Source organism: Podarcis vaucheri (genome assembly GCF_965113315.1).
Source record: "Podarcis vaucheri genome assembly, chromosome: 12".
Lineage (NCBI taxonomy): Eukaryota > Metazoa > Chordata > Lepidosauria > Squamata > Lacertidae > Podarcis > Podarcis vaucheri.
Window position 1 is genome coordinate 59,323,091 of NC_138750.1, and position 22,085 is coordinate 59,345,175.

The following is a 22,085-nucleotide window of genomic DNA, read 5'->3' on the forward strand; positions in this document are numbered from 1 at the left end:
AGGCATCAATGGCAGGTGGCCATCCAATGTGTGCTTAAACTTCAGGAGGTTGAACTAGACGAGCCTTGGTTGGGTTGCACTGTTAACAATGGGAAAGGGTCGTAGCTCTGTGTCAGAGCGACTGTTTTGCACGCAGAAGGTCCCAGGTTGAAACCCCCGGCATCTACAGGTAGGTCAGAGAAAGAGAAATCCCTGCTTTCAACCCCCGAGAGCCAGTGCTGGGCAAGGCAGACAAATGGTCTGACTAAGTCTAAGGCAGCTTCCTCTGTTCCTATGCTGTTTCACCAACTGCAGTTAAAAACAAGCTTCTCACTGTGGATCCCAGGACTCTCTAAGCTTTCAAATGTCTGCAGCATCAGCTCTCTCCAAAGAAACTCACGGCTGGCTTTTGTTTTGCAATATTTCCTGAGAAACGAACCGACCAGGGAAATAACTCAAGGTGGGGAGGCGGAAGGAACTTTGGTTTTGATGGACAGCTCTAGCTTCTCATCACACTGAACTGCTTTTTCCAGGACCTTCCGATCACAGAGATTGGGGGGGGGGGGAATTTTAATAAAAACATTTTTAAAAAAGAAAGAAAAGGAAAGGGATTTAAAACAGTCTGCTTTCCATGCAGGTCTATGCCTTCCCGCACTCCAGTCAAATTGCATTGCCAAGCACAGAGTTAAACTATGGAACTTATTGCCACAGGAGGCAGTGATGGGTACCAAATTAGGTAGCTTTCAAAGAGGATTGGATGAATTCATGAAAGAGAGGGCTATTGATGGCTACTAGGCTACTGATGACTACTGATATTTTTAATGTATTTTTAATCTTTTGTTGGAAGCCGCCCAGAGTGGCTGGGGAAATCCAGCCAGACGGGCGAGTGTGACGTTAACATATGAGAGTGCTGGAGGTGAAATAGTTAAACAGGTTACCCAATCAGAACCCAGGGGGGTGGAGTCAGAGAGACTATAAAACCAGCTCTGGGAGGGGCGAAGGGAGGAGTTCATTGGGAGGTTGGTTGGAGTGGGAGTGAATTGGGATAGAGTCTGTGGGTAGGTTGAGTTAGTGTAGCGAAATAAGCTGAGTCAGGAAGAATTAGGAGCTAGAAGACAAGTAAATATCTGAGAGGTGGTTTAGTGAGCGAGAGCAGGTAGCGGAAGTTATAGGTCTGGATAGGCACCCCATGATTGTAATTGACCGATACCGTTCATGAAACCACACACTTGTTAAACTGCACCAAATAAACAGAAGTTTATGTTCCAATTTAACCCTGACTGGACTCAGTATTGTACCAGGTAGGGCCTGGATGGTGGCAGCGGGAAATAAAGTGGTGGCACAGGGATCAATAGATGGTGAAACGTCAGGAGACCCTGTGTGATCGCCAAAGAGAGGTAATAATAATAATAATAATAATAATAATAATAATAATAAGCCTGATGTTTATGCTCTGCCTGCAGAGTCAGAGGCAGCAATGCTTTTGAATAATAATAATAATAATAATAATAATAATAATAATAATAATAATAATAATAATTTATTATTTATACCCCGCCCATCTGGCTGGGTTTCCCCAGCCACTCTGGGCGGCTTCCAAAAGAATATTAAAATAATGTGATACATCAAACATTAAAAGCTTCCCTAAACAGGGCTGCCTTCAGATGTCTTCTAAAAGTCTGGTAGTTGTTCTCCTTGACATCTGGTGGGAGGGCATTCCACAGGGAGGGTGCCACTACCGAGAAGGCCCTCTGCCTGGTTCCCTGTAACTTGGCTTCTCGCAGTGAGGGAACTGCCAGAAGGCCCTCAGAGCTGGACCTCCGTGTCCGGGTAGAACGATGGGGGTGGACACGCTCCTTCAGGTATACTGGGCTGAGGCCGTTTAGGGCTTTAAAGGTCAGCACCAACACTTTGAATTGTGCTCGGAAACGTACTGGGAGCCAATGTAGGTCTTTCAAGACCGGTGTTATATGGTCTCGGCGGCCGCTCCCTGTCAGCAGTCTGGCTGCTGCATTCTGGATTAATTGCAGTTTCCGAGTCACCTTCAAAGGTAGCCCCACGTAGAACGCATTGCAGTAGTCCAAGCGGGAGATAACCAGAGCATGCACCACTCTGGCAAGACAGCCTGCGGGCAGGGAGGGTCTCATCCTGCGTACCAGATGGAGCTGGTAAACAGCTGCCCTGGACACAGATTTGACCTGCGCCTCCATGGACAGCTGTGAGTCCAAAATGACTCCCAGGCTGCGCACCTGGTCCTTCAGGGGCACAGTTACCCCATTCAGGACCAGGGAGTCCTCCACACCCGCCCGCCTCCTGTCCCCCAAAAACAGTACTTCTGTCTTGTCAGGATTCAACCTCAATCTGTTTGCCGCCATCCATCCCCCAACCACCTCCAGGCACTCACACAGAATACAAGTTGCTGGAAACTGTAGAAGGGGAGAAGGCGCCTGTGCTTGAATCCTGCTTGCAGATTTCCCCCAATCATCTCTTTGGCCACTGTGAGAACAGGATACTAGATTGGGAGGACCATTGGCCCAGCCCAGCAAGGCTCCTTTCACGTCCTTATGTCCTTTCTCAATTCAGTATCCCTCCTCGTTTTTCCATATGGCCAAACAGAGAGTGTCAGCTGAGGCCAAGGCTGGGTGTGTTAAGCCTCTGAGACAACAGCCTTCTCGCCTCTCCCTGCTGTGAGAAAAGGCGATATCAGCGCGTCTAAAGATAGACGCCTGTGCCGTGAGTGACGGGATAGAGATAGGCTTTGTTGCTGTTGCATTCTGATAAAGCCCCGCCCTTGGGTCCCTCTTCTTGGAAAGCTACAAGAGTGCCAAAGGATATGATGGGCTGTACGGCTGACCCTGTTGAACTGCGGTGGGTATTTCTGATGCTGGGAGAGGGTCAACAAGAGTACCAAGCCAACAAGGAGCCAGGGAGCCCTGTAGGCAAGAGTTGTGGCTGGTGCGATTTAATATTTGCACCCTGCTTTCCCAACAACAATGCTGAGCTGGGGGCAATTCACAATAATAACTGCGGCATTAAAAATGGGCTGGATTGAGAAGGCGATTGGGCCGGATCCAGCCCCCGGGCCTTAGGTTGCCTACCCCTGGTCCATATCTATCTATCTTCAAAAAGATCACACTTCAAAACGACCTTGACAGATTAGAGAACTGGGCCAAAACAAACAAGATAAACTTTAACAGGGAGAAATGTAAAGTATTGCACTTGGGCAAAAAAAATGAGAGGCACAAATACAAGATGGGTGACACCTGGCTTGAGAGTAGTACATGTGAAAAGGATCTAGGAGTCTTGGTTGACCACAAACTTGACATGAGCCAACAGTGTGACGCGGCAGCTAAAAAAGCCAATGCAATTCTGGGCTGCATCAATAGGAGTATAGCATCTAGATCAAAGGAAGTAATAGTGCCACTGTATTCTGCTCTGGTCAGACCTCACCTGGAGTACTGTGTCCAGTTCTGGGCACCACAGTTCAAGAAGGACACTGACAAACTGGAACGTGTCCAGAGGAGGGCAACCAAAATGGTCAAAGGCCTGGAAACGATGCCTTATAAGGAACGGCTAAGGGAGCTGGGCATGTTTAGCCTGGAGAAGAGGAGGTTAAGGGGTGATATGATAGCCATGTTCAAATATAGAAAAGGATGTCACATAGAGGAGGGAGAAAGGTTGTTTTCTGCTGCTCCGGAGAAGCGGACACGGAGCAATGGATCCAAACTACAAGAAAGAAGATTCCACCTAAACATTTGGAAGAACTTCCTGACAGTAAGAGCTGTTTGACAGTGGAATTTGCTGCCAAGGAGTGTGGTGGAGTCTCCTCTTTTGGAGGTCTTTAAGCAGAGGCTTGACAACCATATGTCAGGAGTGCTCTGATGGTGTTTCCTGCTTGGCAGGGGGTTGGACTCGATGGCCCTTGTGGTCTCTTCCAACTCTATGATTCTATGATTCTATTCTATGGAGTTAGGGCATCAAGAGCCACCACTACAGGCCCATCTAATCCCACATGCTGTCCTCATAGCGGCCGGCCGGAAGCTTGTGGGAGGTCCTCAAGCAGAACCAGAGCTGAGAAACCTTCTCCCCACCTGCAGTTCCCAGTAATGGGTATTGAGAGGCGTGCTGAGACCACAGCCATGAGGATGTAGCCTGATGAAATGCTCATCACCAAACATCGCATTATTCACCAGCAAATCCCCAATGCAGCAGCGTTAAGTCTACACCCCATCCATCCATCCAGCCCCAGGCTTTGCCTGCTGAGAAACGATCACATGACGTCAACTTGTGGGTACGCTTTTGGGCCCAGAGATATTTTTGCTGATGGGCCGTTCCAGCTGCTGCATCATTACTCATTCTCCCCGCAGGCTTGCCCTTCTTCGCCAGGGGCCATTGTCTTGTGTTTGTGACATCACAGCTGGTTGCCGTGGGAACCCCTGATGATGTCACAGAGGGAGAATTAGCACCTATTAATGTGAACAAGCCCGGGGAAGGCATGAATAATGGGAGAGAGACCCAGCTTGGACACAAATTGCTAGGGAACGTTGTTGGACAGGAAAGCGGCTTGAAAGGTAAATGGGGATTTTTATATTGAAATATTATGTTTTCATTACGCTTGGACGGTGAACAAAAGCTCATATTTGAGTAATAAAATTATAAATGCCAGAGTGAGAACAGCTGTAGGATCGTGAAGGGGTTTTTTTTTTCCATGCAGGGCAAGCCAGAAGTTATGATTATCATTTCTTTTAATGTGTATGACAGAGAGAAAGAGAGGGAGAGACTTTCAGCAGAGCAGGGAGCCTCTGTTGCTCAGCTGGCTTCTCAAAAGGCCAGGCTGAGAGATTAAGAACTGCCACAACTGATCAGGGCTATCACCCTGGAAGCTCAACAGGTTGCTAGGGAAAGGTCTGTAGCTCAGTGGCAGAACATCTCCCTCGAATGAAGAAGGTTCCAGGTTCAATCCCAGCGATCTCCAGGTAGGGTTGGGAATGTCTCCCTTCTGAAATTTGGGGGAAGTTGCTGACAGCCAGTGTCTTGGCTCCCACCCAAACCACAAGAATAAGGAGGAGATCTTTACTGAGGCAGAGAAGATTTACAGGCTCAGCAACAGGTGAGGAGTCGCAGCAGCCACTACGCTCAGGGTAGGTGGCAGGAAAGATGAGGCTAGAAACGGCTGTCTCCATTTAAGGCAGCGGTTCTCAACCTGTAGGTCCCCAGATGTTGTTGGACTACAGCTCCCATCATCCCTGAGCTCTGGCCTTGCGAGCTAGGGGTGATGGGAGTTGTAGTTCAACAACATCTGGGGACCCACAGGTTGAGAAAGGTTGATTTAAGGAGACTGAGATCAGAGCAAAGACTGATTCAGAAAGGCAAGGAAGCGACAGAGATGTCCCAACGAGTTGGCATACCTACCGTCCAAGCTTGTAAAGATATGGCAAGGCCAGCTCACTCCAGAGACTCTTGTGCCTTGTGAGATTTTAGAGCATGCAGGTGCTTGCTGTGTGCAACAGCTAACAGTGGCGTAGCGTGGGGGTGCAGGGGGGGGCAGCCACACCGGGCGCAACATCTGGGGGCGGGTGCTCGCACTCTCAGCTCTCTGCCCCTACCTGGCTCACTCACTCTCTCTCACTGCAGTGCTGGCTGTGCGAATCCGATCCGAGCCGCCGGGTCGCCGCCCACTGTGGAGGGGGGGGTGCCAGGCGTGCGGTGCGGAGAGAGAGCGAGGGACTATCTGGGGGAGGGACAGTGCAGCGGCCGCCCAGCGCAGCGCTGAGTGCGGGAGAGAACCACACCAGACCAGACCAGGCAGCAGCAAGAAGAAGCTGGCAGCAGCAGCAGGTTAGGGATTAGGGGGCGCAAATTACTTGTCTTGCCCCGGGTTAGGGGGTGCAAATTACTTGCCCCGGGTGCTGACAACCCACGCTACGCCACTGACAGCTAGGCCTCTTGCCTTTGTATAGTAGCCACGCAACTGTCAGAATCATAGAATCATAGAATAGTAGAGCTGGAAAAGGCCCTAAAGTTTATCTAGTTCCACCCCCTGCAATGTAAGAATCACAGCTCAACAATCCCTGGCAGATGAACATCCAACTTCCGTGGGGAACATCCATCGGCTGTGGGGAGGACTGCAGGGCCTGCTCCCTTCTGGGCCTTCTCCAACTGGCCCGGGGGGTGGGGTGGCCCAGGCCCTTATTTGGAACAAACTTTTGGGGAAGTGTGGGAAGTGTTCTGCCATTGCTTCCCTGTTCCAAGTGGTTAATGTGCTTTAAAATGTCCTCAAGCAGTCGGTGGCAATTTAAATTTTTATTTCTTTTTTTCCCTTTTCCTTTGTTGGTGGTGGGTGGGTGGGATGGATATTTGGTTGGGGATTAATTTTAGTATAATTGTTCTGTTTTTGTTTTCTGTTGTTTTATTGGTTCTGTATAGTTTGTGTTTTGTTTTTAAGGGGTGGGATCAGGGCTGCCTGGGAGTGAGGCCCCAGCCAACACGATGGCTGGGACAAGTTCCACAGGGGGGGAAGCACGGGGACATCCGATCTCGGTGATCATGGGCAGGAGGCGGAGTTACACTAAGACCAGACCATGTCATTACCGAGGAGGCAGGTTTAGTCGTTGTTTGAAGACTATCCCTGCCTCCGGGTCTGGCCTTGACCAGATGGATACTGGAATCAACAGGGGAAACCCACATGACCTGAAGGTGTTGCTGTGCAATGCCAGGTCAGTGATAAATAAAACCACTGCCATCCACGACCTGATTGTGGATGGAGGATTTGACCTGGCATGTGTGACAGAGACCTGGTTGAATGAAGCAGATGGGCCTGTCCTTGCCGCTGCTTGCCCACCAGGTTTCTCTTACGCACAGCAACCCAGGTCATGTGGGCGGGGAGGGGGGGTTGCAGTGATTTTTAGGAAGTCATTAGTTTGCATCAGGCGTCCTACTGGGAAGACCCAGTTTTCTGAGTGCATGTTCTGGAAGTTGGGCAATAGGGGCAGTACAGGATTCCTATTGGTGTACCGAGCTCCCCGCTGCACCGAGGATTCCCTGCCCGAGCTGCTTCAGGTTGTGACGGATGTTCTCCTGGAGACACCTAGTTTGGTCGTCTTAGGGGATTTTAACATCCACGCCGACATGACCTTACAAGGGGCTGCTCGGGACTTCGTGGAAAGCATGGCCTCCATGGGGCTGTCCCTGAATAAGTTTGGCCCAACTCATAGTCATGGACATGCCTTGGACCTGGTGTTCACCTCTAGTGACGTGGGTGATCTGACACTAAGCAAAAGTGGGGAAAAAAAGAAGTGCCATGGTCAGATCACTTCCTGGTGCAACTGGACTTCTCCGCGACCCTTCCCCTCTGCAGGGAGGTGGGACCAATTCGGATGGTCCGCCCCCGCCACTTAATGGATCCAAATGGTTTCCAGAGAGTGGTAGGGGATGCTTTATCCCATGTTGATGGCCTTTCAGCCGATTCCCTGGTGGCCCGCTGGAATGTGGAGTTATTTATTCTATTTTTTTTTTAAATGATATTTATTGAACGTTTAAAATTACAGAAAAAAAGTGGAAAAAAGAGAAAAAAGAGATTAAACAATACAAGTCGATACATATAAAAAAGAAAAGAGAAGAAAAAAAAGAAAGAAAGAAAGAAAGAAAAAGAAGAACAAAACACACAATACATCAAGACCAAAAATAAAAGCAAAAAAAAAAATAAAAAATAGATCCCATATTTCCATATCTTTGTCTTTCATTAACTTGTTTCATCGACCTCCTCACACCTCCCTTTTTTGTATTCTAGTTATTAATTATTTCAGCAAATCCTTTCCATCTTTCACTATTTTCTGTCATTTAATTGTCTTAATTTATTTTAACCTTATCTTACCATAAAAACCCCTAAAACTTAAAACTTATTTGTACATAACTCCTTATAACATTTCTACTAAAGCCATATAGTTTCATTCCAACATTTTTCTAACACTCATAAATTTTACAATATTTCTCTAAATAAATTTTTAAACTTTCTTCCAATCTTCATCCACCGTCTCTTCACCCTGGTCTCGGATTCTGTCAGTCTTTTCTATCCATTCCATCTAGTCCATCAACCTAGTGATCTCCTGTCCGAGGCTCTTAACTCTTTTCCATGTCCCTTCTGCAGATCTTCATATTTATACCTATACTTTACTTTGTCTTCTGCTGATCTTGTTCTTAATTTCCTTCCTTTGTCACTGAGGAGTAGATCTCGGGGAGACTCCAACCTAACAATGTCTTTATCCCTTCTTGACAGGTCAGCCCATTCTCCATAGACAGGGCCAAAATCCAAAAAATATTTCAACACATGTTTCAAATTCCCTCCAAAGTTAAAGGCCCCCGCCACTCCAATCTCCCCCTGACCCAAAACCAAAGGCCAGAGCATCCCTGCATAAGGGGATCTTTCCAACTTTCCTTCTCCAACCCAAGCAGGACTCCATCTCTCCAAATCTGGCTTTCTCCAGATTCGGTCTTCAAAAGCAACAGCTTATGCTCATACAAGGCCGAGGCTCTCTCCACTTGTATTACTTGAGGTTCAACAACAACCTCCTCCTTTGTCTTCTCCACAGTTTGCCATGTCAAAGCAGATTCCTGGGTCAGTTCCTGAGTAGTTTCTTTATAAGTATTCACTTTTTGTCCCAAATACTTTATAAGTATTCACTTTTTGTCCAAAATTGTCAATGCTAGTAGTCATCGCATCCATCTCATTTATCTACTTGCATTTTGACGTGTTTTCAAACTGCTAGGTTGGCAGGAGCAGGGACCAAGCAACGGGAGCTCACCCCGTCGCGGGGATTCGAACCGCCAACCTTCTGATCAGCAAGTCCTAGGCTCTGTGGTTTAGCCCACAGTGCCACCCGCATCCCTGAGCTCTTGACCTACCAGTAAAAGGCCCATGCTCCTTGTAGGTACTAATATGGTGGTCAAATCACTGGGGTGGCGCCTTGTCAGACAAGCTTAAAACTTCTGGGATGCACACCAGGCCACCCTTTGAGGCTAGTCTTGCTATTTTCCAAAGAGAGCCGGCTTGGAGTATGGCAGTAGCTGAGGCTGAGAGCTGAATCTGTAGCTTCGTTGTGCAGAAACCTTTATGCGCCATTGAAATCCCACTCAAAGCCTTCATGCAAGGCTTCTCTGGCATGAAATTCACCCGGGGAGAACAGCTCCTGGGGATTTTTGGTAGCGTCCCAGATTCACACAGTGTTTGGACAGAGCACATAAACATGCGTCTCCCTCGAGTGCAGTTTGCGTAGATATTAAACTCTCAGGGTGGCAGAGATTCCCTCCCGAAAGGATGCTGAGTTCACCTTGGGGGGGTTATGCGCAATCTGGCAGACGCCATCCATCACCACCTGTTAGCCTTTGGTAACCCTTGGGAGCACAGCTGTATAAAATGTACAGTGTGGTCGGCAGCCAATGGAGTGAGCCGGCCCGGCAAACGGTATGTGAGCAACTTGTAACTATTAGTCTTGGAAGCTATGCCTGCTTTTCGCCCAGACTCTGAGGGCGTCAGAAGGTTTGAGCCTAGTTCCTAGCTTCATACACACCCCAGGGCTTGCTAGCCTCATCCACTGTGCGTTCATCAGCACGGCTACCCAAGACTTCTCAGGCTATGGCAAGCGACATAACTTTGGCATGGGTTTATTAACATCGCTCCCTCTGATCTGTTTGAAGAGCCTGTGTTGTGCAGCAGTTAGCATGCGGGACTGTGACCTGGGAAGAAAAATGGTAAAAGGACCCCTGACCGACTCTGGGGTTGTGGCGCTCATCTCGTTTTATTGGCCGAGGGAGCCGGCGTACAGCTTCCGGGTCATGTGGCTAGCATGACTAAGCTGCTTCTGGCAAACCAGAGCAGCGCACGGAAATGCTGACCTGGGAAACCAGGGTTCAAACCCCCACTCAGCCATGAAGCTGAAATGATGAAGAAAGAATAAGAATAATAATTTTTATTTTGTATTTTGTGATCTTTTTATGTGAATCGCCCTGAGGCCTCCGGGTATAGGGCGGTATATAAATTCAAATCATCATCATCATCATCATACTGAGTGATTTTGGGACGGTCACTGCCTCTCAGCCTAAGGGATTAAATTACGGATTAAAATAGGGATTGTAGGGATTAAATAAGGAGGCGGAGAATTATTTTATTTACCTGTGAGATTTTTATTCTAAGCTAAGCCAAGTATGAATAATTCTCCAAAAATTTAATAATTACAGACAACCAGTGATATGAGGAATAAAGATCCACATGGAGTTAGTCGTAAGTCAATATCTTTTTTCCTTTTTTCCTTTTCCCCTATTCTTTTTTTGGTGTTGTTTTTTGTCCCCCCCCCCTTTTTTCTACTCATGTAAAAACACGCTGATTCCCAGACCGTCCATGAGCCGGATTTAGAAGGCAATTGGGCTGGATCCGGTCCCCGGGCCTTAGTTTGCCCACCCATGCTCTAAAGGGCCTGGAAATGTTGCTACCCCATCTCCTTTTTCTTTCCACCCCCAAAAGAAGCTAGGCTCTCCCCTCTCAGAATATGCCCTGGAACACCTATCAGACTTCCGCCTAGGGAATTATGAACCTGCTAGCTCTGAACAAAATCCAAGCCGGTGGAAAGGACAGGGTCTGGATTAAGCTCACCTTGGTCTGTGGTTGGGTTTAACAAGCCCTTGAAGTTTATTCCTGAGTCTAGTGGACTCAAGAGTCCCAGTGTCAAAGAGCCAGAAAAACTTTCTAGGAACCAGACTGGAGGGAAGCAGAGGAACTTGCATAGGCCACTGAGAGGAGACACCCTTTCTGGTTGTTGTCTGGGTGAACTTCATGCCCATTCCTACCTACCTACCAACCAAGCATTTTATCTCCAGAATCAACTGAATCAATTCAAAACTACTGAACTGATTAGAAAAAAATTAAACACAGCCTTGAATCACAGAAATGAAGAGTTGGAAGGGATCCCAAGTGACGTCTAGTCCAGGCACCCCCAAACTCATCCCTCCAGGTGTTTTGGGACTACAGTTCCCATCATCCCTGACCACTGGTTCTGTTAGCTAGGGATGATGGGAGTTGTAGTCCCAAAACAGCTGAAGGGCTGAGTTTGGGGGTGCCTGGTCTTGTCCAAACCCCTGCAATGCAGGAATCACAGCTGAAGAAACCCCTGCAGGTGGAGACCCAACCTCGGCTTCAAAACCTCCAATGGTCTACCACCTTCTGAGGTCTAAAACCTCAGCTCCAAAGCAAATCAAAGATTCAATGTGGTGCTCTCTCACTCTCCCGTCTCGTTTACATTTTTTTGGTTCTGTGGGCAGGATGCAAACAAGGCCAGATTTAGCTTTGATGAGGTCCTAGGCCAGGCAAAAGCAAACTCGGCCCTCCAGATGTTTTGGGACTACAATTCCCATCATCCCTAGCTAATAGGACCAGTGGTCAGGGATGATGGGAATTGTAGTCCCAAAACATCTGGATGGCCGAGTTTGCCTATGCCTGCCCTAAGCTACTGAAGGTACTGGGGCCCTTTATATGTCCAGCTTTCCTTGGTCAACAATAAATTGTCAGTATTTTTTTTGTTGAATATATGCTGTATAGAAATTTATGGACCTAACAGGTATCTAAAGCCATTTGCACATGCAGAATGTAGACACCCTATACATAGAAAGGAGCAAACCAGTGATATTTTAGGGAGCAGACTAGCAGGTGGGGCCCATGACTTACATCCCAGGAGCCTACACAACACAAAACACTCTTGCTGTATGTAGGTTTTATTTAATTTTTTTTTATCTTCTATTTTGGAAATGCACATCCAGTTTTTTTCCTTTAATTTTTTTGGGGGCCCCTAAGCTATAGCTTGTTTAAAGGCAAAGGTCAAGGGACCCCTGACCATTAGGTCCAGTTGTGCACGACTAAGGGGTTGCGGCGCTCATCTCGCTTTATTGGTGGAGGGAGCCGGCGTACAGCTTCTGGGTCATGTGGACAGCATGACTAAGCCACTTCTGGCGAACCAGAGCAGCGCATGGAAATGCTGTTTACCTTCCTGCTGGAGCGGTACCTATTTATCTACTTGAACTTTGACGTGCTTTTGAACTGCTAGGTTGGCAGGAGCAGGAAGTGAGCAGCGGGAGCTCACCCGTCGCGGGGATTCGAACCGCCAGCCTTCTGATTGGCAAGTCCTAGGCTCTGTGGTTTAACCCACAGCGCCACCTGCGAGCTTATACGTAAATCTGGCACTGGATGCAAAGCATGTTTCTGGCAGGCTCAGAGAATAGCCACCCCATTGTTTTGACCTTATGGATTTGTTGCTCCCACCCTCAAGATTCTTGCTCTTCTCACCACCTCTGCCTATGCGCTGCAGGCCACTTTCCACCGCCTCAGATGGCCACCGGCTTTGCGCATGAGCCAAGAATCAGGGTGGCTTCCAACCCACCATAAACTGCTGCTGGCTCCTGACCTGCGAGAGCCCTTTCCTTGCAAGGTTCCCGTTGCAAAATTCGTAGCCGTTGAGTCACCCCAGTGAGCTCACCTCTCCATGTGGACTTGGTGCGACATCATCACAATGGCATTCCCGTGCCTTCGAAGGTGGAAAAAATGTCAGAGAGGCCAAGGACTCTCAGGAACTCAGCCTTGAATGTATTCCATGGGAGTAGTGCCAAAAACAGAGAAAGAAATTCTTCATGGTGGCTCGTGGGCTGCCTGAAGGAGAAGCTTGATTCTGAACCAGGTGAAATTTCGGTTTGATTCAGTAAGCGAATTCTCATGGAGCTGAGATTTCACTTGAAGTTTCATTGAGTAGTTGTGATGGCCCATAGCAGTCAATAGCCCTACTATAGCTATGTTCTACCTCCACTGTTGGGACGCGGGTGGCACTGTGGGTTAAACCACAGAGCCTAGGGCTTGCCGATCAGAAGGTTGGCGGTTTGAATCCCTGCAAAGGGTTGAGCTCCCATTCCTCAGTCACTGCTCCTGCTAACCTAGCAGTTTGAAAGCACGTCAAAGTGCAAGTAAATAAATAGGTACCGCTCCAGCAGGAAGGTACCTTTACCAAGAGCTCATGAATGCCTGTCCTTGAGCTATTCCAGGGCCGGATTTAGGTTTGATGCGGCCCTAAGCTACTGAAGGTAAAGGGGCCCTTTCTATGTCCAGCTGTCCTTTGTCAACAACAATTGTCACTGCTTTTTGTGTTGAATATATGCTATACGGTAATTTATGGACCTAATAGGTATCTGAAGCCATTTCCACATAACAAAATATGTATTTTATCAATGTAATTCTTGAACTGAAATAAAATTAAGAAGCATATTAATAATTATTGATATACTTTTATCAAGCTCTATTAAGCTCTAACTTGATTTTTTATTCCTAATGAACTTAATGCAAACACATTGGCATTTGGCAATAGCAAAAGTTCCTTTAGAAATACAATTTACAAAGACTCATAATCTAGTCTCTAGGAACTTGCTATAATATGAAATAATAATAGATGTAAATATATGATGCAAACTACTAATAACTATAAATAGCAGAATGTAGGCACCCTATATATAGCAATGAGCAAACCAGTGATATTTTAGGGAGCAGGCTAGTAGGCAGAGCCCATGACTTACACCATAGGAGCCTACACAACACAAAACACTGTTGCTGTATGAAGGTTTCATTTTATTTGTATCTTATATTTTGGAAATGTACATCTGGGGGTTTTTTTCCTTTAATTTTTTGGGGGGCCCTCAAGAGAGTGGGGCCCTAAGCTATAGCTTGCTTAGCTTATAGGTAAATCTGGCACTGAGCTACTCAGTTCCTCCCTCTGCCCCCTAATATCATCTCATATCTTAATGATGTCGTTCCACAAATAAGTGAGAAATGATTGCAGAAGATCGTTTCTGTGGATTCTCTTACGCAAAAGCTAACATTAAAAAATGACGCAACACAGTGTTTCCAAACTTTTTTCCCACTGTTCTCAAACTTTGTTTTAAACTGTCGCTCTGTCTCTTCAACTCTACTCAAACCTCTGTGTCAGGGAACTGACATCAGAGCGAAAGGCGAAGGAGAGGCTCCCCGACTCTGCAGGAGAAAGTACCAGCACTAGGGGGAGACGCAGCTTGGTAGAGGAGGAAGGAAATCGGCGTAACACCAGGGATCAAGGAGGGCAAATGGGGGAAGCGGAGGGAGAGCTCCGGGATTCTTCCCTGGACATCAGTGAGGAGAGCACTGGTCCTCCACTACCCACGCCCTCCCTGCGCAGAAGACTCCCGCGCAGTGAGAGGTGGAGATGACTGGGAGTCAAACAGCTTTTATGCTGGAAAAGGTTTAAGAAACGCCCACAGACAGATTCTGCTAGCGACTGAGGCAGCCACGCGGAGATGGGCTGTGCAGTCAGGACGGTTTAACCAAGGCAATTAAGCCCCCTAACGGGGACAATTTACGCACGAGTAACTCAAACCCATTACACTCTGCTTTACTCAAATTTCCGTTGTTTAAAACCACCATTTCTCTCCATTCCTGCTTTACTCAAACATCTGCTGTTTAAAACATCTACTTTTTTCCTCTTAGTGTTTCTCCCTTCTCAGTCTACTCAAACGCCTCCCATTCCTCAGCTGCCTCGTGTGAGAGAGACAAAGGATGCAGAGCTCTCAGATATTCCCTTGTGTGAAGGTACTTTGCTCAAACCTTGGCGTTGTTTAAAACTGCCATTTTCCTCTCAGTTCAATCACTGCTTTGGTCAAACTTCTGCCATGGTTTTTCATTCTTTTTTTCAGTTGACAGATTTGTGGCCGCACCGAAACCACGTTCCACTAAAGATGATGAAGGAAATGCAATTAAAAACCCCACAATCCAGAATAAAGTGCAGGTATCTGCTTTTGCCGCCAGAACTGTTGGTAGCCATCTTTGAATTGAAATTTCGATTCTTCGTTTGTTGCTAATTCTACCAAAATGGGTTCACCCAATTCCAGGAAAAACCTCTCCTCTCCAGCACAACCAACGGATCCAGGGGAGACATTGCCTTTTTAAAAAAGTGCTTTATTAAGGTTAAAAAAAAGTAATAAACATAAGAATTAATAAAGAAAAATAAATGAAACTGTTATATCATATCTCTCTACATTCTTCTTAAATTTCTAACAACTTCCAGTCATCTCATTGTGTATTTACCATTTAATCTGTCTAGCGCACCATTAATTTTCATTTACCTTTTATTAATTTCGATAAGTGTTACTATGTCTCATCGTTGTTCATCCTAACACAGAAGTCACTCAAGTCTTGCCACTGACGTCATATTGCCGCAATATTCAATAAGGTATTTTTTTAATACATATTCCTTTTCCTAATAAATGCTTGGTCTGTATTACCTCTCAATTTATATGTCATTCTTGCCAACTCGGCGTGCTCTAACAACTTAATTTGCCACTCCAGCTAATTAGTGGTAATTAGTATTCTTCCAGCCACTGTAGCATACAAAAATATTTCTCTCACATTTTTTGGTCTTTCTGGGCCGAGTATCCCCTGGAGAAAAGCCTCCGATTTTTTTCTAGAAGGATACCTTAAACATTCATTTAAGTTCCTTGTAAATAACATTCCAAATCCCTTAATTTTGTGACACGTCCGCCACATGTGCTGCATTGAAACTTCCGCTTTGTCAGTGTCCTGCTACAGTGCCTGATCTGGTGGTGAGCATCATTGCACAACAGCTGGAACAAGCGCGAACAGTTTTTCGAAACTGACTTCTCATTTTTTTCTTTATGCTTCCACCCACTGGCGGAGGAATAATAATAATAATACTAATAATTTATTATTTGTACCCCACCCATCTGATTGGGTTTCTCCAGCCACTCTGGGCAGCTTCCAGCAAGGATTAAAAATACATCAAAATGCCACACATTAAAAACTTCCCTAAAGAGGGCTGCCTTCAGATGTCTTCTAAATGTCAAGTAGTTGATTATCTCTTTGACATCTGATGGGAGGGCATTCCACAGGGAGGTGCCACCACCGAGAAGACCCTCTGCCTGGTTCCCTGTAGCTTTGCTTCTCGCAGTGATGGAACCGCCAGAAGCCCCTCGGCGCTGGACCTCAGTGTCCGGGCAGAATGATGGGAGTGGAGACGCTCCTTCAGGTCTACTGGGCCAACGCCATTTAGGGCTTTCAAGGTCAGCACCAACACTTTGAATTGTGCTCGGAATCTTACTGGGAGACATTGTTGGAAGAGGAGTGCGGGGGGAGCGCACCGACCCTGGTAGCGTGGTCCCAGTGGGGTGCCATTGTGGCTGCCCCCTCACCCATGCTGGGTGCCACGTTGGGATGTGAGCCAGCCCCACCCCCGCCTGCACTCCGCCCCCTGGTGCTGGAGCATGAAGCTCCGCTTCTTCTTCCACTGCCCCCTTATTTTTATTCAATGCCCCCAATTGTGCCCGAGGTTCCTACTGCCCCCCTGGATCATTCCAGCACACACACACCGCAGGTGGTATTGCCCATTTTGGGAAACACTGTTTTAAACCACCATTCCCTCCATCACTGTCCATCCCTTCTGGCTCCCATGCTATGGGCACTATGCTGTTACGCAACCTGTGTTAACCTCTGCTCCCCTCCCCACGGAACTAAAATTTACAGCATTAAGGAAAATTATACGAAAATGATATATAGATGGTATTTCATTCCAGTAAAATTAGCAAAAGGGATGCGGGTGGCGCTGTGGTCTAAACCACAGAGCCTAGGGCTTGCCGATCAGAAGGTCGGTGGTTCAAATCCCCGCGACGGGGTGAGCTCCTGTTGCTCAGTCCCTGCTCCTGCCAACCTAGCAGTTCAAAAGCACATCAAAGTGCAAGTAGATAAATAGGTACCACTTCGGCGGGAAGGTAAATGGCATTTCCATGCGCTGCTCTGGTTCGCCAGAAGTGGCTTAGTCATGCTAGCCACATGGCCTGGAAGCTGTACGCCAGCTCCCTTGGCCAATAAAGTGAGATGAACGTGCAACCCCAGAGTTGTCCGTGACTGGATCTAATGGTCAGGGGGTGCCTTTACCTTTAAAATTAGCAAAAAATGTACAAAAGTAAAGAAAGTAGATGCTGGAAATGTAAATCAGCAGAAGGGACTTTTTTTTGTATGTGGTGGGATTGTAAAATTGCAAAGAAATATTGGGAACTGATTTATAATGAAATGAAGAAGATGTTTAAAATTACCTTGCTTAAAAAGCCAGAAGCCTTCCTACAAGGTATTATTGGAGGGGATGTACCAGGAGCAAAAAAAAAGGTTTTATATAAATATGCAATGACAGCAGCACCAATATTATTAGCTCAGTACTGGGAAGAAGCAGGTGTTCCAGTGAAAGAAGATTGGCAAGTCAAATTAATGGAATATGCTGAAATGGATAAACTAACATTAAAACTAAGAAGAAGAGACGAAAATAAATTTAAAGACGAATGGAAGGACTTTATTGCATATATACAACAGCATTGTGTACAGGTCAATACATTGGCAGGAATCTGAAGTACTTGTAATGTGATTATGAATAAGATAATAAGTAAAAATAATGACTCTCAGATTACAGAGGACATGTGGTGTGAATAAACGCAATGTAACGAAGGAAGGGTTTAGGGGGAAATCGGTTCTTTAAATATTTGGGCATGAATTAATGCTATTACTGTATGTTTGTTATTTTTGGAAAATTAATAAAATTATATAGATATATAGATATATAGATATATAGATATATAGATGATATATAGATATATAGATATATAGATATATAGATATATAGATATATAGATATATAGATATATAGATATATAGATATATAGATATATAGATATATAGATATATAGATATATAGATATATAGATACAGTGGTGCCTCGCAAGACGAAAAGAATCCGTTCTGTGAATCTTCGTCTAGCGGTTTTTTCGTCTTGCGAAGCAAGCCCATTGACTGATTAGCGGATTAGCGCTATTAGCGCTATTAGCAGCTTTTAGCGGCTTATCTGCTGATCGGATCAGCTGATAAGCGGCTTAGCGGCTTAGGAAAAGGGGGGGGGGAAACCAGCAGGAACTCGCAAGACATTGTCGTCTTGCAAAGCAAGCCCATAGGAGATTCGTTTTGCGAAGCACCTCCAAAACGGAAAACTCTTTCGTCTAGCAAGTTTTCCATCTTGCGAGGCATTCGTCTTGCGGGGCACCACTGTATATAGATATATAGATATATATAGATATATATATATAACATTTGATTTGCTCCCCTCCCCTGCCCTGACTTTATGCAATCCCAGATAGTGATACCGTACTACAGATGTTCCACTGGGGGCTGCACGATGACAGCCTTCCAATTTTTTGTCTATAGGAAGATATATAACAGCAAGCATGCAAAACAGTTATGGTCGTCTCCCCAGGTAGCCAGCTTAAAACAAATGCTTCTAATATATCTTTTAAATCCACTGGTGACTCTGGAGATCTTACGTAAACAGAAGAAGTGGAAATTTTGAAAACTTGCTTGGCCTTGTTGGAGCAAGGCAGGGTTTACTTAGTTTTTATGTGTTTGAAACCTCTGCTGCTATTCCTCCGGGGTTGGGGGGTTGGGATAGAAGTGGCAACAAAGGGGCTGGGAGGTAGCAAAGGTTTCCCATTCGGCGAGGGTGCAAGTCTTAACGGATCGTGACCGCCAAAGTCAAAAGGAGAGGTATGATTTCATAGATTTCATGGAATCATGGAGCTGGAAGGAACCCCAGGATCAGCTAGTCCAGGGGTAGACAACCTAAGGCCCAGGGGCCGGATGCGGCCCATTCGCCTTCTCAATGCGGCCCCCAGACGGTTTGGGAATCAGCGTGTTTTTACATGAGTAGAATGTGTCTGTCAGGGAACTGCCATCAGAGGCAAGGGAGAAGGAGAGGGTCTCTGATTCTGCAGGGGAAGGTCCAAGCACTAGACGGAGACGCAGCCGGGTAGAAGGGGAAGAGAATGAGTGTAACACCAGGGATCCAGGAGAACAACGGGACAGGGAGGTGCAGGGGCTCCAGGACTCTTCGTTGGAAGTTAGCGAGGAGAGCCCAAGCACCCCGCTGCCCACGCCCACCCTGCGCAGGAGACTCCCGCGCAGTGAGAGGCGGAGACGACTGGGCGTCAAACAACTCTTATGTTGGCAGCGCTTTAAGAAACGTCCACAGACAGATTCTACGAGTGACTAAGGGCAGCCACGCTGAGATGGGCTGTGCAGTCCGGAGGGTTTAACCAGGCAATCCGATGCTCAAACGGAGCAGGATTACGCACGAGTAACTCCCAACCACTACAGTGTCCTTTTATTTGAAATGCATCTCTGGGTTATTTGATGTTGTTTTTTTTAGTAGGTGCTGAAAAGAGTAAGGTGAAGATGCCTGATTGATCTCAACAGGAAGGGAATTCCAAAGTGTAAGTGTTGCCACACTAGAAAATCAGGTTCTTGCAAATGCAGAATGAGTATTACGCACTACCTGTCAATTCCTCCAACAGAAGTGATCAAGTGGGCACATGGGATAAGGTGATCTTGAAGGTAAACTGGTCCCAAGTTGTTGTTGTTCTTTGGCGATCCTTCGTAGCCGAGTAAAATTGTCTTCCATAAAACACTGCTTTAACAGTGAGTCCGTAAGTGACTGTGGAGGCCAATTCTGGATCCACACGTCCTTCCACAGTGGGGACATTGGTTTCCAGGTGGGAGTTGATCACGGTGTGGATTTGCTAAGTGTGCCTTCCTCCTAGCACATTTCTCCATTGCGTCCTGAGTTCGAGCGTCTTCAAAGCCCATGACACCTTTGAGAACGGCTGTTCTCCAACTGGAGCGCTCGCAGGCCAGTGTTTCCCAATTGTTGGTGTTTATACTACCTTTTTTAAGATTTGCCTTGAGAGAGTCTTTAAACCTCTTTTGTTGACCACCAGCATTACGCTTTCCATTTTTTAATTCGGAATAGAGTAGTTGCTTTGGAAGACGATCATCAGGCATCCTAAAAACATGACCAGTCCAACAAAGTTGATGTTGAAGAATCATTACTTCAACACTGGTGATCTGAGGGCAAGTCATTAAAGGCTTTATATAGCAATAGTAACATCTTAAACCTGGCCCGTTAGCAAATCGGCCATCCGTGCAGATCTCTGAGTGCAGGCGTTTTATGCAGACAAAGCCTCATACCTGTCAGCAATCACACTGCAGCATTTTGCAGTAACTGCAGCTTCAGGGGGAAGCCCCACATAGAACACAAAGCAGTACTCCAGTCTTGAAATAAGGTAGCATAAGGTACTATAAGGTAGCTTGCAATGTTCCTGTGATTTTTCTTCCAGTGCTTCTCCCCACCACCACCAGTCGTCAGGTATACTGGGGAAAGGGCCTGGTTTTGTTTGTTTGTTTTGCTGTGGTGCTGAAACATAAGGTAAAGGGTAAAGGGACCCCTGACCATTAGGTCCAGTCGTGGCCGACTCTGGGGTTGCGGCGCTCATCTCGCTTTATTGGCCGAGGGAGCCGGCGTACAGCTTCCGGGTCATGTGGCCAGCATGACTAAGCCGCTTCTGGCGAACCAGAACAGCGCATGGAAATACCGTTTACCTTCCCGCCGGAGTGGTACCTATTTATCTACTTTCACTTTGACGTGCTTTTGAACTGCTAGGTTGGCAGGAGCAGGGACCGAGCAACGGGAGCTCACCCCGTCACGGGGATTCGAACCGCCGACCTTCTGATCGGCAAGCCCTAGGCTCTGTGGTTTAACCCACAGCGCCACCCACGTCCCAAAACATACAATCTAATAATTCAAATGGGTGCATCACATGAGGAAAAAGGGAGGAGGAGGGAAGAGGAAAAACGAGGGGAAATAAATACTTTAGTTTCATAATGGTAGCCAGGTGGACTACTGTTCAGAGATGGTATGGAGAAGAACTGAGTGCCAGCTGCCCCCATCCAGTTGGATAGAGAGGGCTTCCCAGTTTTACCTTCCCAGTTTTACCTGGGAGATCAGCCAGGTGCAATGAAGCTTACCTTAAGGGAAAATCCAGGAATCCCAAGTTCTCACATGACTCCAGAAGTGGGAAAAGGAAGTCGCAGATTTTCATTTTTTTAAAAAAAATCTGCATTGTATCTGTTTGCCTTGGAAAACATAAGCCTGGAGAGAGAGACTCGTAATGAGCCGTAAAACCTTCAAACTGAAATTGATCCAGACTCTTAAATAAGCCGGGGGGGGGGGGGAGACCAGAAGCAGGAAGAGACACATGACAAGCCCGAGAAAATCCAAACACAACTTGGCCTTTTTTTGGCGTATCGGATTGTTTTCCCCGATTGGATATTTCCACTGGCACGGAAAGTAATTTGCTGGTCTCTCAGGGGATCTACTTTGAAGCAAATGGAGCATTTTAAATGACCTCCTTTGGATCCGACGGAAATTGAGCTCTCCAGACCAAATTCCAGGCCAGCCTTATGCCAGTTCCTCTGCCCTCCTCTTCTTCTGGGTCCCTCCCATTGCCTTCTACTTGCCCTGGTCAATGGGATTGCAAGGTTCCCCTAGCCAAACAGGTTCCGCTCTTGCACCAAGACCAACACAAACAGTCAAATGCTTTTATTCTCCTCTGACCGTGACGGTGACATTTCCAAATGGGGGGAAAGAAGGAGCAAGATGTGAAACAAGATCAGGTGAGAAGAAGATGGAATTTAGACGCTCCTCCGTTGGCAGATGATGAGAAAAGAAAAATGGTGCTGGTGGTGAAAGGGGGAGAAGGAGCTTGATTGGAAGCAGGAGATGATAATCCAAAAGTAGCCCATTTGCATAGACTCTTGGCAGACACACATCTCCATGCAGTCTTCTCTCTGTGTTCAAACAGGCTGGCGAGGTTGACATTCCTCCTAACAGCTGCCAGGTTGCATCAGTCGGGTGGACCATGGACTGCTCCATCTTTCAGCTGGAGCCAGCTCAGAAGTTCAGGAGGAGGACATTTCCAGGACACCCAAGGTTACGCAAATGCTCCAGTCTGGAACCAGTGCAGGAAAGACACAAAATGTTGTCAGAAGAAGAAGAAGAAGAGTTTGGATTTGATATCCCGCCTTTCACTCCCCTTCAGGAGTCTCAAAGCGGCTAACAATCTCCTTTCCCTTCCTCCCCCACAACAAACACTCTGTGAGGTGAGTG

The 22,085-nt window shown here is 46.7% G+C and overlaps 2 long non-coding RNA genes across 2 annotated transcripts in view; both read left to right on the forward strand.

Annotated features, from left to right (window-relative positions):
• LOC309515147 overlaps positions 1–22,085 on the forward strand; it is a 454,911-nt gene that overhangs the window by 57,653 nt on the left and 375,173 nt on the right. The gene's annotated exons all lie outside the window — the stretch shown is intronic.
• On the forward strand, positions 3,925–15,058 carry LOC309515093. Its single transcript, XR_014212255.1, has 2 exons — positions 3,925–4,550; positions 14,728–15,058. It is a non-coding gene; the product is annotated as an uncharacterized lncRNA (long non-coding RNA).